Here is a 17,847-nt window from a genome sequence, read left to right on the forward strand (position 1 = left end):
ACTTTTCCACGACATTCTAATTTATTGAGATGCACCTGTATATGCATTGAACTCTTAAAATGTACTTGTAGCAGAATAAAATATAAATGACTCATTATGCATTCCTAAAAAATGCTCCCTGGAGAAAGAAAATCTCTCCCTCTAATACCATTTGATTTTGATAAGAAAAAGCAAAGAGCAAATCACGGTTTTGTCAAGATGTGATGTTCGCTAATGGCTAATGGCTATTTAAAATAAGGGACTAGCCCTTTGATATGTCCAGTCTTAACTTCCTATTCCAGAAGGAAATATGCCAACACAAGAAAAAAAACTCTTTTCTGATAAATCAAGCGATTTTCATAATGGGGTCTTAGAATATACTGAATTATGCCATTTAACTTGTGATACTGATATTGCTTGCAAATATCTTCATTACTTTTTGGTTACTCTCTACAGAATCATTTTTAATCATTTATCAGCATTGCTTCATTAAAACTCATTTCCATGACACTCGTAATGTTCAAGAGATTAATGAACAAGGGTTTGCCTTTCTCTTTTCCACTTGATCTTTCCTGAAAAATTTTGGAATTCAATATTTAAAAAAATAAATAATAAAAAAATAATAATAAATTTGCACTTTTTTGCTTACTGTTTTCAATACTGTTAAGCTTCAGTTCAAAACCTCACACAAAACTAAATTATACAGAATTTGCTATATTTCTATAATACAGTAATAGTATACTGAAATATATCCACAATTAAGATAAATAAATAAATAATAAAAAACAGCTGATTCTTGTTTTAGCTGAAGGCCTACCCAGGTGTTTTGATGAATTGAGACTGCAGAACTACTTGCATATATTTTCCTGACTGTGACTTTGTCATTGTCTTTTTACTGTAATTTAGATGGAAGTACTGTTTACTGTAACTTTGTAACTTTTTTCCATTTTGAGCTTTTTTGTTATTTTGAAATTATTGTGCCACATGCACACATATGTGAAAATACAGTAAAGCACACTGAAGAAAATTGCAGCATGTGAGATTCATTCCATTAGTATAGAATGGAGTACATTCTACACAGTGAAGTGCCTCTCTTGTTTTGTAGAATATTAGTTTAAATGTGTAAAAAATTAAGCAAATTTTTTTTTATTTTTTTTATAAAGTCATGTGTTTGTATTTCCATTGGGAGAAACAGTTTGCCAATGTTTTGGTCAAATGAATTGATTCTGAGAGATGTATGAAGTTTTGTGATAGTTGAAGGGTGTTTTGGATGAAAGATTAACTGTTGTGCTAGTATAAATGTTGGTAGAGATGACTGTGTGAAGAGTTTTGAAAATGCATTCTCAGTATTGAGAAATGTGTGACCATAATTGTAAAAACTGTCATTGCAAAAACACAAAGGCCTGCCACTGTAATATGAATCTTGCATTATTTGGCATTATCCATGCAATACAAAGTGGTAGTACCCCACAGTAACTGAAACAATAGTATAATGTTACTGAAACAATTGTAGTTTAAAGGAATAATTCAACCAAAAATGCAAATTCTCTCATCATTTACTCACCCTCATACCATCCCAGATGTGCACTAACTTTTTTCTTCTGCTGAACACAAATGAAGATTTTTAGATGAATATTTAGCTCTGCAGGTCCATACAATTCAAGTGAATGGTGACCAAAACTTTGAAGCTCCAAAAAGCATATAAAGGCAGCATAAAAGTAATCCATATGACTCCAGTGGTTTAATCCATGTCTTCAGAAGTGATATGATAAGTGTGGGTGAGAAACAGATCAATATTTAAGTCCTTTTTTACTATAAACTTTCCTCCTGCACAGTAGGTGGCAATATGCACAAATAATGCAAATCGTTAAAAACAAAAGAAGAAGAATGTGAAAGTGAAAGTGGAGATTGATAGTACAAAAATACTTAAATATTGATCTGTTTCTCATCCACAACTATCATATTGCTTCTGAAGATATGGTTTTAACCACTGGAGATTTATGGATTACTTTTATGTTGCCTTTATGGACCTACAGGGCTGAGATTTTCAAGGTTGAGAAGGTTACTTTTAAAATGTATTCCACTACATATTACAGAATACATGCTGTGTAATGTAATTTGTAATGTATTCCATTAGATTACTCGAGGTCAGTAACGTAATCTAAATACTTTGGATTACTTCTTCAGCACTGGTAGATTTTTTCACTTGTTTTGACTAAAAAATCTGTCAGTACAGTAAGACAAAATACACGTTAAATACACATGATCTGAAAAAAGCCCAAATATCTTATTGCTTCAAAATTTTGTTGCTTCTAAAACAAGATAAAGGCAAATAGATCTTGTTTTAAGGATTTTTTACAGAAAAACAATACAAAAATAAAATATGATTTTTGCCCTAATATCAAAGGTCTTACTAGAGAAAGAAATTACGATCTAACGTAATCCCATTAAATACGTAATCCCATTACATGTATTCAGTTACTCCCCAACCCTGGAGATATTCTACTAAAAATCTTTGTGTTCTGCAGAAGAAAGAGTGAGTAAATAATCAGAGAATTTTCAATTTTGGGTGAACTATCCCTTTAAGAGGTACTGAAACAAAATTTCACTGGCAAGTAAATCAGTGTGCTTTTATTCACACTCAGTTCTTCGCAATTAACCAGTTGCATTGACATATTGTATGGCATTTTAAATTCGAAAAGCTTTTGTAAAAGTTTAAAACCAAAATGTATTTAAAGGAATAGTTCACCTAAAATGAAAATTCTGTCATCATTTACTCACCCTCATGTCATTCAAAACCCATATGACTTCACTTCTTCTGTGGAATAAAACATATTCATTTTTGAGTAACTATACATTTAACATAACAATGGAAAACTTTGGCCTTGTCGGAACCTGCTAAAGGTTTTCGATCAGCCAATGGATGTATTTCCTAAAACTTCTCAATCCCACAGAGAATCAAAAGGGCCCAAAAGTGAAACTCAAGCATCCATCACCATCTTCATAGTGATCAACAGTGACGGCCACTCCGGCCTCTTATAGCCGTCTACTGTACATCTGTCCATCATCTCTCAGCACATGCTCACAGGCTGGGTTGGAAGTAACGAAATACAAGTAACGGGAATACGTATTTAAAATACAAAATATAAGTAACTGTATTCCACTACAGTTACAATTTAAATCATTGCTAATTAGAATACAGTTACATTCAAAAAGTATTTTGATTACTGAAGAGATTACTTTGCATTTTATTGTCATTTGTTTCATTTCATATTTAGTCCTTTCAGATGGAAAACATTTATACATATAAATGATGCAATCCGAAGTGCATTTGAACAGCGGTGAAACACTTTCTTATGATGTGTTACATTCATACGAGCAGACAGAGAAGTATGTTTGAAGTAAGTTTGGAGCAGAAGAAATAGAAATAAACCTTGTGTGAATTGTCAGCTTTATGCTAAGCTAAAATGCTATTTCTAGCCATTTTACATGCACATGTTACCAGGTACGATCATATTGTTTTATCAAGAAAATTCACATTGGATCATAATTTCTTTTTTCTAGTAAGACCTTTGATATTAGGGCAAAAATCATATTCTCGATAATAACTTTTGTATTGTTTTCCTGTAGAAATATCTAAAAATCCTTAAAACAAGATCAGTTTGATTTATCTTATTTTAGAAACAACACTGAATAAGATATTTAGGTTTTTCAGAGAATATATTTTTAACATGTGTATTTTGTCTTACTGTACTGGCAGAGTTTTTATAGTCAAAACAAGTGAAAAAAATCTACCGGTGCTGAAGAAGTAATCCAAAGTATTTAGAATACGTTACTGACCTTGAGTAATCTAACGACATATGTTACAAATTACATTTTACAGCATGTATTCTGTATTCTGTAGTGGAATACATATCAAAAGTAACCCTCCCAACCCTGCTCACAGGTCATGTTGTAGGCAGGCGGCACTTCTTTCAGTACTTTCTTTTCAACAAGTAAAGGGGCCACTCTCACATCTAGCAATCCTGGCAGCTCCTCTAACAGCTTTGGGTCACCCTGAAGTGGAACCACAGGTTTATAGTTCTTCCGAAAAGTTACTGGAAGAAGTTGGGTCCAGTTGATCTTAGTTTTGGCTGTGGCTATCTTCTGGCCCTGACTCAGAGCTGTGTGGTTGTTAGCCAGCAAAGAAGAAACAAGTCTGGGATCCCCACCTAGGTACTCCAGCCAAAAGCGTACCATTAGTGGATGGTTTAGGATGGGAATGTTGCCATTCTGCTGGTAGGAGGGTGTGTTGAAGTCTAAGGCCTGGAGTACGGGGTACAGGGGGGTCTGAACTTTGAACTTAATAGGAGCGCTACTGTCCAAAGCCATCTGTGTAGAAACAGACAAATAAATGTGATTATCAGCCTGTGACCTCATTTCGAGGTCATGGAAAGGAAAGAAAAGCAAGATTCCCTTACTAATGAAAATTAATTTGTGTATTAGCAGATATTTGGCAGTTTTATTTGTATAGCGCCTTTCACAACACACATAATTTCAAAGCAGCTTTACAGAAAATCAAGAATTAACAGAAAATGAAACCATAATATCTACAAAGTCATCATTGTGTAGTTTGATAAAATACGATTATGAAGTGTGTATAAAAATAAGTAATTAAATAATAATTGTATTTAGAAACCCAGTGAGCAGGCCAAAGAGCACAGCTACTCTTTCTGTGTCTATTGAGTACTGAGCCAGCATTTCTGCTGTCAGGGTACGTTTTGAGGCCTGAAGAGTGTCAATATACTGATCAGGAAATCGTGCCTCTGGTGCCAGTCTGTACCTGAACCAACAAGTTCAACAAAATATACACATGTAGGCAGGTAATTAACTTAATTAAGGTGCTTAAGGATATAATAACGCATTGCTTACTCAACAGATATTACAACTGAATCCAAATCTTCAGCCATAGTCCTGCACTGAAGAAAATATGTGTGCATCTCTTTAAAAGAAAAAAAAAGATATTGATCAAGTTAACCAACATTTTGATAGTACTGTATAAACAAAAGATAACCAAAAATGTTGCCAATAAAAGTTAAGTGATATGATAAGTGTGGGTGAGAAACAGATCAATGTTTAAGTACTTTTTTACTATAAATCTCCATTTTCACTTTTACTTTCACATTCTTCTTTTGCTTTTGGCGATTTGCATTCTTTGTGCATATTGCCACCTACTGGGCAGGGAGGAGAATTTATAGTAAAAAAGGACTAAAATATTGATCTATTTCTCATCCACACCTGTCATATCATTTCAGAAGACATGGATTAAACCACTGTATTCTTATGGATTACTTTTACGCTGCCTTTATGTGTTTCAACATTTTGGTACTCATTCACTTGCATTCTGAGTACCTACAGAGCTGAGATATTCTTCTAAAAATCTTTATTTGTGTTCTGTATAAGAAATAAAGTCATACACAACTGAGATGCCATGAGGGTGAGCAAATGATGAGAGAATTTTAATTTCTGGGTGAACTATCCCTTAAACACAAACATAACAACATAATGATTGTGCAAGGCTCACTTTTGTTTGCAATTTATACGTTTGACATCTAAGGTGAGAATAATGATCTGGATCAAATGCCTTAATCCCATAGAAATAGATTTTGAGAAGTGTTCCCTTGCTCAACCACTTAAGGGTGCTTAGAGACTGTCATGAACAATTCAGCAGACTGCATTGATTAAACTCTCTTAAGACTCTTTAAAATAATTTAAAGAGTTTCTATCTCTCACTTTGTCTTTCTACCAAATCCAATACAATCAAAAGGCTTTTTTTTAACAAATTGAAATCACAAACATTTTTTCTTATTTTTTTATTAAGAATGAAAAAAGAACAAATTACATTTGTATACAGAGGGATCATAGCAAAGCAAACATACTGTCACAGATAAGGGAAATATTAAATTGGTACAAGGCATCTCATAATATCCATGTTCAATACCCTCAGGTCCATAAGATACCACATAGTCCATCCTTCAACGTTCAACTCGCATTATCTCATAGGTAGAAGAAAGGGTCCCAAATTTTATAAAACTGAAATGGTTTGTTATTGAGGAAGAAACTCAAAGCCTCTAATGGTACGATTTACAATACGCCATTGAGCCATAGTGCCTTTGTAGGTGGTTTCTCATAAATCCATTGCAACAGTGTGCACCATCTGGCAATAAATAGTCGGATTTTAAACAGCTGAACTGTGGGAGAGCTCCACACGTTATAGGGAAACATTCCTAGAATACAGACCAGTTGGTCAAGGTCCAAGGCAATTCCCAACATGTTATTAATTTCTGTAATGACATCTGACCAAAATGCCCTAATATGAAGGCATTCGAAAATACAATGAAAATATGAGCCATCTCCTATTTTACACATAATACAGGTCTTTGAAAACGTATATTTTTCATATTATGACACTTCACTGGAGAGATCTGCAGCCTGTGTATAATTTTGAATTGCATTTCAAATGCCTTATTGGTAACTAAGTACACAGAGAGCCCTGAAAACATGGCATCCCAGTCACATTCATTGATCAGAGAGCCTAAGTCCCTTTCCCACAACTCTTTGGACCCATGCGTACATTCCCTTGTAGATTCTAACAATGCCCTGTAGAATCTTGTTATCAGTTTTGTACTACACTTCTTATCATGTAAAGCCTCCTCCAAGATATGCAGATTCCATGCGGGTTTGCTTTCCGTATATTTGAAATAAAGCTTCTCACTTGGAGATATCTAAAGAAATGGGAATTTGGTAAACCAAATTTCTCTTTTAAATGATCAAAGGTCATAAAATCACCATTTATGATTAGTTCTCCAACAACAGAGATGCCTTTGTTTGCCCAGACCAAAAAAAGGTCCAGGTTCAAGGCCTGGAGGGAAGTCAGGGTTCATAAGCAGAGGAGTGAGAGGGGGAGTGTTTATTATGATGGCCCTCCCATTTCCTTGTTAACCTACACACTTTCAATGTGGCATGCAGCAAGACATTCCCTTTGACAATTGCTTTAACTTTTTTCCCAGACATATACAGCAAATGACTCAGAGGAATGGGGGATATAGGGCACTCTTCAATACCTAGCCAAGAACTATCAGGGTCTTCTCTAATCCACTCCCAGATATAGCGGCATAAACAAGCTACTTGGTATAATTTAATATTTGGTATGCCCAGGCCCACTTGCTCCGGAGGTAACTGAGTGATGAGTGATAGCTTCATCCTTGATCCTCTATTCTTCCAGAGAACAGATAAGTGAGCTATTTAATTCAGATAGCAAAGATTTTTTAAGACGTATAGGGATCATCTGAAAAGGATACAACAAACGGGGTAAAATGTTCAAATCACATACATTTTAACCAAACTAATAAACTAACTCATGTTATCACCTACTTCCACTGCTGAGTGTCCATCCACCCCCACAGAAATAGACTACACCTCGTATCAAAAGCTGCTTTAGGCCTGTTGAGGTGGACTCAAACTCTTGTGCCTGCACTCCAGAAAAGGATGTATCTGTCACTCGAACAGTTGGGCTGGACTGAGGACCCCTTATCTCATCCCATGTTGCAGCATACCTCATAAAATCATACGGGTTCCTCAGTCCAAGATCATGAGCGAAAAAACTCTACCAGAGAAAAACTACAAGTTAGAAGGATCAAAGATCACATCTGTCTATCTGTCTATCTATCTATCTATCTATCTATCTATATGTCTGTCTGTCTGTCTGTCTATCTATCTATCTATCTATCCAGACAGACGGACAATATTATGCAAATGATTTAAAAATGGCTGAGAGTAAATGAAGCCATGAAAGGAGCCACAAATCCTTGAATGGTTTCCTGTAAGACCTGCTGTTTAATACCAATCACACCTTTTAAAGATTTATAGCACGTCCAATAATAAAAATGATTGTACCACTTTACAATAAGGTTTAATTTGTTTACATTAGTTAACATGAACTAACAATGAACAATACGTAAGCATTTCTTAATCTTAGTTCATGTTAATTTCAGCATATAGTAATACAATTTTTTTAATCAAAAGTTGTATTTGTTAACATTGTACAATAGTGTTTTAATTAACTAACATTAATAAAGGTAAATAAATTATGTTTAAAATATATTGTTCATTGTTTGTTCATGATACCTAATGCATGAACTAATGTTAACAAATGGAATCTTATTGTAAAGTGTTACCAAAATTATTCATAAAGAATAAATATTCATTAAAAAAATGACATATTTACATATGACAATCCTGCAAAATTAGTATCCCTCTTTTAATTACATGTATTTTATTTAAGTTTCAATAATGTATCTACATTGAGAAATGATTGTAAATATATATATATATATATATACATACATACATTTATACAATTATACCACGTAATATTGCATCCATAAACATAAAACACGAAGAGGAAGATAAATATAATAAGCAGCTGCTATTGACAGTAAAATCTCCCTGATTAAAAGTAACCACATCAATATGTAAGTTTAAGTTAAAGGAGCATAAAACTGAACCGGTCTCAGTAATGACATACTAAGTGTATGATGTAGAATATCTCAACTGACCTCAGAGAGCAGTGATTTTGTAATCCAACCCAATTTTACATTAAAAGTCCTCGTTTTCAAGAACTCGTGTTGGAGTATATACCTACACATACATCGCATTTTCAAGTTAAACACAATATGCATTGTAACTTTACAATATATATTGTATTGCAGTGTTCCCAAAAAGTGATCTATATATCTAAAAGTATCTAAATAGTCTATATCTGTAGACATGAACTGTATTTTACATCATTAAATATATGATATAGTAATCTGATAATGCTTCATTTTGAGGTAGTAATTAAAGTCTTGGTCTGATAATGTAGTTTGATTCCAGGTAAAGGCATGAACGACACTTTATAATGTTATGAGACCCGATCTGATCACTGTAATGTTAATGACCACTAAGTGGCGCTGTTGTTTCTTTTTAACACACGGTCCGCCGCTCTGCCTTTGATAAATGAATCCTACTCTTTACCTCATTTCTACAAAAACAAAACAAATATTTTATCTTTTCATTAAAACTGTAATTGACAATCCCACTATTTAACAAGTAGACAATATGCCTCATTTGACTCATAAAAGGCATTTTCATCTTACTTTGATTCATGAGTTTGGAATATCGGACATTTCCATGTATTATCTAACAACACATATTACATGATAGAACAGCATTTTACATTGCATGATGATGTGTACAGTACAATTTAATGAAAGTGGGAAATTACGGGATAGGAATGAGAGTTTGAATAAATCATTCCACAACTATTACTTCTTTTAATTTTATGAGTAATCATAGTCCTAAACAAAATCCTGTGTTTACCACGTCGGAGGATGTGGAACCGTCAAAGAGGAAGTCTGTGGACAAAGCACATGATTTTCCAAAAATCTGTTTTACATTAATTGTTTTTGGATGCCAAAACATTTCACACCACACCATTTCAAAGCAGCTTTACAGAACCTTATGCTATAACAGAAAATGAGGCTGTAATGTCTTAAAGTCATCAATGTGCATTTTGATAAAAACGTGATTGTAGAAAAAAATAATTATATATATATATATATATATATATATATATATATATATATATATATATATATATATATATATATATATACAGGTGCATCTCAATAAATTAGAATGTCATGGAAAAGTTCATTTATTTCAGTAATTCAACTCAAATTGTGAAACTCGTGTATTAAATAAATTCAATGCACACAGACTGAAGTAGTTTAAGTCTTTGGTTCTTTTAATTGTGATGATTTTGGCTCACATTTAACAAAAACCCACCAATTCACTATCTCAAAAAATTAGAATATGGTGACATGCCAATCAGCTAATCAACTCAAAACACCTGCAAAGGTTTCCTGAGCCTTCAAAATGGTCTCTCAGTTTGGTTCACTAGGCTACACAATCATGGGGAAGACTGCTGATCTGACAGTTGTCCAGAAGACAATCATTGACACCCTTCACAAGGAGGGTAAGCCACAAACATTCATTGCCAAAGAAGCTGGCTGTTCACAGAGTGCTGTATCCAAGCATGTTAACAGAAAGTTGAGTGGAAGGAAAAAGTGTGGAAGAAAAAGATGCACAACCAACCGAGAGAACCGCAGCCTTATGATTGTCAAGCAAAATCGATACAAGAATTTGGGTGAACTTCACAAGGAATGGACTGAGGCTGGGGTCAAGGCATCAAGAGCCACCACACACAGACATGTCAAGGAATTTGGCTACAGTTGTCGTATTCCTCTTGTCAAGCCACTCCTGAACCACAGACAACGTCAGAGGCGTCTTACCTGGGCTAAGGAGAAGAAGAACTGGACTGTTGCCCAGTGGTCCAAAGTCCTCTTTTCAGATGAGAGCAGGTTTTGTATTTCATTTGGAAACCAAGGTCCTAGAGTCTGGAGGAAGGGTGGAGAAGCTCATAGCCCAAGTTGCTTGAAGTCCAGTGTTACGTTTCCACAGTCTGTGATGATTTGGGGTGCAATGTCATCTGCTGGTGTTGGTCCATTGTGTTTTTTGAAAACCAAAGTCACTGCACCCGTTTACCAAGAAATTTTGGAGCACTTCAGGCTTCCTTCTGCTGACCAGCTTTTTAAAGATGCTGATTTCATTTTCCAGCAGGATTTGGCACCTGCCCACACTGCCAAAAGCACTAAAAGTTGGTTAAATGACCATGGTGTTGGTGTGCTTGACTGGCCAGTAAACTCACCAGACCTGAACCCCATAGAGAATCTATGGGGTATTGTCAAGAGGAAAATGAGAAACAAGAGACCAAAAAATGCAGATGAGCTGAAGGCCACTGTCAAAGAAACCTGGGCTTCCATACCACCTCAGCAGTGCCACAAACTGATCACCTCCATGCCACGCTGAATTGAGGCAGTAATTAAAGCAAAAGGAGCCCCTACCAAGTATTGAGTACATATACAGTAAATGAACATACTTTCCAGAAGGCCAACAATTCACAAAAAATGTTTTTTTTTATTGGTCTTATGATGTATTCTAATTTTTTGAGATAGTGAATTGGTGGGTTTTTGTTAAATGTGAGCCAAAATCATCACAATTAAAAGAACCAAAGACTTAAACTACTTCAGTCTGTGTGCACTGAATTTATTTAATACACAAGTTTCACAATTTGAGTTGAATTACTGAAATAAATGAACTTTTCCACGACATTCTAATTTATTGAGATGCACCTGTATATATATATATATATATTCAATTTACACTTTCAAACAGTATCCTACAAGTCATGTTACATATAGGCCTACATCTACATTGAGACGGTTGCTGTATAGTGTTTCTATTAAGAGTCGTTAAATGGTTAATTTTCCAAGGAAACAAATGCACACGCTAAGAACGTATTACTCACTTTGATACAGGATCACTGTTCCTCCTTGAGGTATGTGTGATGCCTAAATGCAGCTGCACAAATATAAGACAGGCAGCACAATTGCATGCTTGAGAGTGTGTGTGCATGGAATTAGTATGTTTGGTTAACACTGCAGGTCTTACAGGTCAATGAGAGTCATGAACCATCTTGTCTTCTCATCCCATGATTCCAGAAAAAAAGTTTCAAATTTGAAAACTATAATTATTATTATTGGAACACTTTACAATAAGATTCCATTCGTTAACATTAGTTAATACATTAGGTATCATGAACAAACAATGAACAATATGTTTTTACAGCATTTATTAATCTTAGTTAATGTTAGTTAATAAAAATACAATTGTTCATTGCTAGTTCATGTTAGTTCATAGTACATTAAAGGTGCACTCAGTAACTTTTGTCTTTGTGTCATCTTGGACTTACACTGACACCTAGTGGATTGGATGCAGCATAATTTAAAATCAATAGTTTTCAGTTTCAGATGCCATTGTAGAAATGTAGTATTCACAGTCAGCCATGGCAAAGTCTTTTTAGCTCTAGCAAGTCAGTCCACTGACTTGGTGACTTGGGAGGCTATTTCCAGTCATGACAGTGCACCTCACCAAAATCTCATAAACGGTTGTTCAAGATTACGATCCAAGAACATATTTCAAATCAGCAATAAAATCTAACAACACTGGAATCATAAATTGTGCTTCGTTACCTCAGATAACGAAAAAAAAAAAGCGTATATAGGTAATCTGCATGCATGTTCTCGAGCTGATTGACAGGCGATGTCTGGATCTAAAATGTGATTGGCTCTTTTACCTGTAAGGCGGGACTTCCTTTCTACATCCATTGACCGTTGGGCGTTCCAGTTTCTCCCATTCATTTTAATAGAAGTGGCCCATCTCTGCTAAACAGTCTCTGGCCATTATTACTAAGATTAAGCAAATATATGGCTGGTCATGTGATCCTAACATGGCAGCCCCCATGTGCGGACCCTCTCCATGTAGAACAAAACAGCTTTTATAAGGTTCCTGATATGACTAGAGTCTTCATTTTTATGTGAGTGGTCGTGATTTCCTACATATATTGCAAAATTACAATTCATGTGTTTAGGAGTTCAACTTTTTTAATGAGGAAAACAATTACTGAGTGCACCTTTACCTAATGTCAACAAATACAACTTTTGATTTAAAAAATGTGTTAGTGTATGTTGAAACTAACATTTATTTTATTAGATTTTTTTATCCCCTTTTCTCCCAATTTGGAATGCCCAATTCCCACTACTTAGTAGGTCCTTGTGGTGGTGCGGTTACTCACCTCAATCCTGGTGGCGGAGGACAAGTCTCAGTTGCCGTCAATTCACGCATCTTATCACGTGGCTCATTGTGCATGACACCGCAGAGACTCACAGCATGTGGAGGCTCATGCTACTCTCCGCCATCCACGCACAACTTACCACACACCCCACTGAGAGCGAGAATCCCTAATCGCAACCACGAGGAGGTTACCCCATGTGACTCTACCCTCCCTAGCAACCAGGCCAATTTGGTTGCTTAGGAGACCTGGCTGGAGTCACTCAGCACGCCCTGGATTCAAACTCACGACTCCAGGGGTGGTAGTCAGCGTCAATACACGCTGAACTACCCAGGCCCCCTTGTTGAAACTAACATTAACCAAATTAATAAATGCTGTAAAAGAGTTCATTGTTAGTTCATGATACCAGTGTTGTCAGCTAATGTTACAAATAGAACCTTATTGTAAAGTGTTACCATTAATAATAATATAACGTGTAAAAAAGAAAAATGTATGCCCCAACTTATGCTCCCATTTCAACCTAGTCACATTTCCACAACTTTCTATCAAAACTCCAATATTGCATTACTATAAGGTATACAAACAGCTATCCATTTATTTTCCCATTTGTGAAAAAACAAATAAATAAATAAAAATAGCTTCAGCCTGATTGGCAATCTTAAATATTGCCATTCTTTGCTTCCATTTACATTAGTCCTGCCGTATTATTTGGCCCCTGTTGGCTAACTGATGAATTCAAGTAATATATGGAATGGTTTGGGAGAGTACTTGGTGTTATACGGTAAATTCGACACCCCCATGTGCTCTTCCACATAATTGACATGGCGGAAATTCCACATTAGTCTGGTCTGGTCCACTGTGGACTTCGCAGCACGGGAATGACATGCTTTCTGTTTCGGACATTTAAGGACTAAAGTATTCAAAAAGCAAGATTTGTTGAATCCGAGGTAAGTAGCCTACTTGCGTTTTCTTTAAAGCATCAAAAGGTTCATTTTGGTTCACAAAGAGCTTTAAGAGCACTGAGAATGTTTAAAGTAGCCGAAAAGCGCCGGCTGAGTCTCTTTGATGGGAAAGGGAAGTCTCAAACTGAATGGAAAACGAAACGAAACAAACGAAACTTATAACTTTTACAGTTTTGTCGTGATCTGATTTACTTAAGTTTTTCAGCGACGTCATTTTAACTGGGAATACAGAAATTATTCCCAGATATGTTTAAGCTACCTTTAGTCACTCATTTTAGAACAATTTGTAAGCAAAACACTAGTAATGTTAAAGTGTGAATTAATAGAGGAGGAATATATTTTCTGTGGTCCACTTCATCTTCCTCGGAAAATTCTGGAATTCGATAGGCTACTGATTCATTGCGAAACATGTTTGTCAACACTGAGGCCTGTTTGTATAATTTTATAATCTTGCATGGTTAACTATTGAAACATTGATATACGAATGAAGATGCGAAAAAAAAAAAAAAAAAAAAACCTGTTGGAAACAGTTGTTTGATTTATGCGAGTGACACGTCAATTCCCTGAAACACATAAGATGTTTGCTTAGGGGGCCGTTCACACCGAACACGCTATTTTTCAGTTGTTGTCTATGTAAACAAACGCAAGACGAACGTTTTTGACAGTTTCGCCGCGTCTCGTTGATTTTTTTCCAGGAACGCCTTTATTTTTAGACGCCGTGTCAAGTTAAAAGAACGTCTCAAGACATCCGCGTTCCGTTCTTGTCTTGTTTTTTTTTTAGCGCAAGAACGTGTTCGGTCTGAACGGCCCCTTAGGCATCACACCAATGTAATTTCGTAACGACTGAGTGTTTACATTGTAATAATAAGTATGACGTTTAACAATACGTATGGTTAAATTCCGTGACGTGACAACCTGAAACACTCATATTATAATGTAGCAGTCAACACTGCAATGGAGCATGTTAAGGGCGTTCGTGAGTCAATAACGCATTTTAATTTAGTTGCGTCTCGTCTCTCGCTTGAAGTGTTGACACGGTAGATTATCTACACTCTTGCTTATGAAAAACGGTACACGACGAGTGATTAGTTTTCAAATGCAAACGGTTGGAGAGGAAAAAAATGGGCAGTCATGAAATGCACTCTTATAGGTGTATTTTAGGAAAAACGCAAATACTCGGATCATTTCCTGGGCCAGATCTTAAAGCCACAAGAAACCGGATCCCAAATTTATGACGTTATGTGACATTCCAGACCGAATCTTGAGGTGCAGAAAGCTGCATTTTAGACTTCAAATACTCCAACCTTGGCGTCAAGCTCGACATTTTCTTCCCAAGTCGTTGTTTAAAGAAAAATATCTTCTTGTGAAGGATTTAGAATGTTAGATCTTTAGTTTTGGAACAATAGAACAGTTGAACCTTTCCTGAGAATCAACTCAACCCATCAGTCCACTTTGAGATGGTCTATGTCAAACACAGACAGGACTTTGCAGACTAATAGGTTCTAAAGTTTTGTAATATATGACCCTAACTTCTCTCTTGTGAAGGAAATGCACATTTCTATGGTGGAAACCTGACCACAGTGAGAGCACTGATTTGTCGGCATCTCGTAGCCCCATTAAAACACACAGGCGTACCCTGACCCCTCCCAGCCCTTTGGCCCCAAACTCAAACGTTGAAAGAATGTGGTGCCTGTGGCATTTTTCTGTATAGTTCCATCCCATTCCTTGGCCTAATCTCCAGTAATATCCAAGACAACATTTTGCAACTGTCCAAGTTGCTTTTATAACATTTCATGTAAAGACAGAGCTTAGATAAGAGAAAGTAATTGCACAAATGTCAACATTTGAGGGTGTTAAGTTGGTGCCTCAGCAGTTGCAAGAAACCCCTTTATGTTCTCTGTTACTAACACTGCATTCTCATCCTGTAGTGTCATGTGTTGTACACCTTGTTTACTCTGGTTTTCCCTTGTCCACTCTTCCCCCAAGCCACTGCCTCCCTGCAGAGGGTCTCCTTTGAAGGGGGCTGGTGTTATCTATAAACTCCATTGACAGAAAGACTTTGGTGTTTGCTCTAATGGCATAGGCTAGTCAGATGTTTTGCTCCATCTGTCTCCGTCATTTCCTGAGAGGGATTGTAAGGATCTGTTGAGCTGTCAGAACCCCTTTGCTGTTATTATCAAATCGGTTGTGCTGAATTATTGCTAATGCCAGTTACCCTCAAGGCTTACTCTTTGGATTTGGACATATTCTCACGAGAAAGGCATGGTACATTTGACCAGAATTTGGGGAAGGCTTTTAGGGCCTGGATGGGTGGTGGAAGTTGTTAAGTGATTCATGAACTGGACCATTACTGGGAACCCCGATTGCCATCTTACCCTTGAGGAAGATACTCTACCCCAAGTTGCTCCAGGGAAACTAGCCCTGTAATTAATGTTTTGTAAGTCACTTAGTTTGAATAAGAAAGCATCTTCTAAATGAGATTCCAACTAACCCCTCTTTTGAAATTTGACCAGCTTGGAAAAAGGACTCCAATTGCAAGGTAGCACCTAGCTTCTAAAAGTGACAATTATAGTTTTGTATGTTTAAGCAGATTCATTAACATGAATTAATTTGAAATATAAAGAATTCAGTTTAATTAGATTTTGCTAGGGTGTTGTTCAGAGTGTTTGTGTGTTTCTAGGGGGGCTGGGTGGTTGCTAGGGTGCTTATTGGCATATGTGAAAAAAGACCACCCCCTTGTCTCTAATATTCTGGTCTATAGAGCTGTTCTGCCATGATGTCAATTTGTAGGCGAACCCAGAAGTCTAATTCACTATGGGTTCCAACGGCTCCATTTGCCATCACGCAAGCATCCATCAACACAGATGGAAAATTACTAATAGCCTACAGATTAAGAACTGAAGACAATTATAAATGTAAAGACAATAATATTCAAAATAAATAAGCCTAATTAATTCCCTTGTGTTCCCAAAATAATGCTGCCAAATGTGTTCTTAACGAATTTGTGTTTGTATTGCGTTTTGGTAATAGTTAATGCTGCCTAAAGAAAATAAAATAAAACTAAATTTTAGGTTCAAGGTGAATGTGTCTTGCATTACTTATGATTTAATCACTTTTGTCTTTGTGTATTTAATACAAAGATATATATTACTGAACCTGCAGAGTTGCGTTCACAATGCATGCCAACCGAGTGGAAATAACGCAAACTAAACTAACAGCACCTCCTGAGATGATCTGAGATAATTTGCAGCATGATTCTTGCAAACAGTTCTCAGACGAATGAAACAGAGAAAAAAACTGAGAAACTGCATGCCTCTAAACAAATAGTGAATCAAGTGAATTGTTTTACTTTATTGATTTTGCTTTAAAAATTGAATTCATTTATTGAAACATGAAAAACATAAACAAAAGATATTTCTAAATTCAAATTGCACTTTAAACTAAACGAAAAAAAGCAATAAAACAACGAAGTGATCAAAAAATCTTATTTAACCACCTCTCCAAATCCAAACATTTACCGTCTCCAATGGCTCCATTTGCATCACGGAATCTGCAATGCATGCCAACTGCGAGGAAATAAAGCGCATTAAAATCACAGCACCTCCCGAGATGATCGAAGATAGTTTTCAGCATTCTCATAGATGACATTATTCTTGCAAACAGTTTTCAGACAAGTGAAACAGAGTAAAAAAAAGAGTGAAAACTCTTTACATGGGCTTGTTCCACGAGACAGGCTCATGCTGCATGCCTACATACATGTGTTCCACATGACAGGCTCGTGCTGCACGTCTCTGAACAAACAGCAAATCAGACACAAGCACTGACAGATTTCTTTTGTCTGTTCTTAAAAATATAATAAAGTATGTCTCTTCAAACACATGTCTTTGTGACTAACAGCATTTCTTGTCATGAGTCACTCCGAGACGTTGCCCGCCTGTTGCGGGTAGATGAGCAGAATTACCTGTTCATGAAATACCTGCATTTGGATGAGGAGCTTGCGAACTGGATTCAACCTCGTCGCATTTGGCAGGTGCAAGTTTCACACTCTGGCCAGGTTTCTTTTTTGTTTTTTTGCCTTTTTCTTCTTTATTAGACAGATTACAGTGGAGAGGTGACAGGAAATGATAGGGAGAA

At 36.1% G+C, this 17,847-nt stretch overlaps 1 protein-coding gene and 1 pseudogene across 2 annotated transcripts in view; one reads left to right on the forward strand and one right to left on the reverse strand.

The window, feature by feature from the left end:
• Positions 1-2,877: 2,877 nt before the first annotated feature.
• Positions 2,878-8,486, reverse strand: LOC127431626 (neutral cholesterol ester hydrolase 1-like; annotated as a pseudogene).
• Positions 8,487-13,602: 5,116 nt separating this feature from the next.
• LOC127431607 (fibronectin type III domain-containing protein 3B-like) overlaps positions 13,603-17,847 on the forward strand; it is an 89,829-nt gene continuing 85,584 nt past the window's right edge. For both annotated transcript variants that reach the window (XM_051682102.1, XM_051682103.1), the window contains exon 1: positions 13,603-13,698. The gene's annotated coding sequence lies outside the window, so the exon portion shown is untranslated. The remainder of the gene's footprint in view (positions 13,699-17,847) is intronic.

The sequence above is a fragment of the Myxocyprinus asiaticus genome, chromosome 41, assembly GCF_019703515.2.
Source record: "Myxocyprinus asiaticus isolate MX2 ecotype Aquarium Trade chromosome 41, UBuf_Myxa_2, whole genome shotgun sequence".
In the NCBI taxonomy this organism is placed as follows: domain Eukaryota; kingdom Metazoa; phylum Chordata; class Actinopteri; order Cypriniformes; family Catostomidae; genus Myxocyprinus; species Myxocyprinus asiaticus.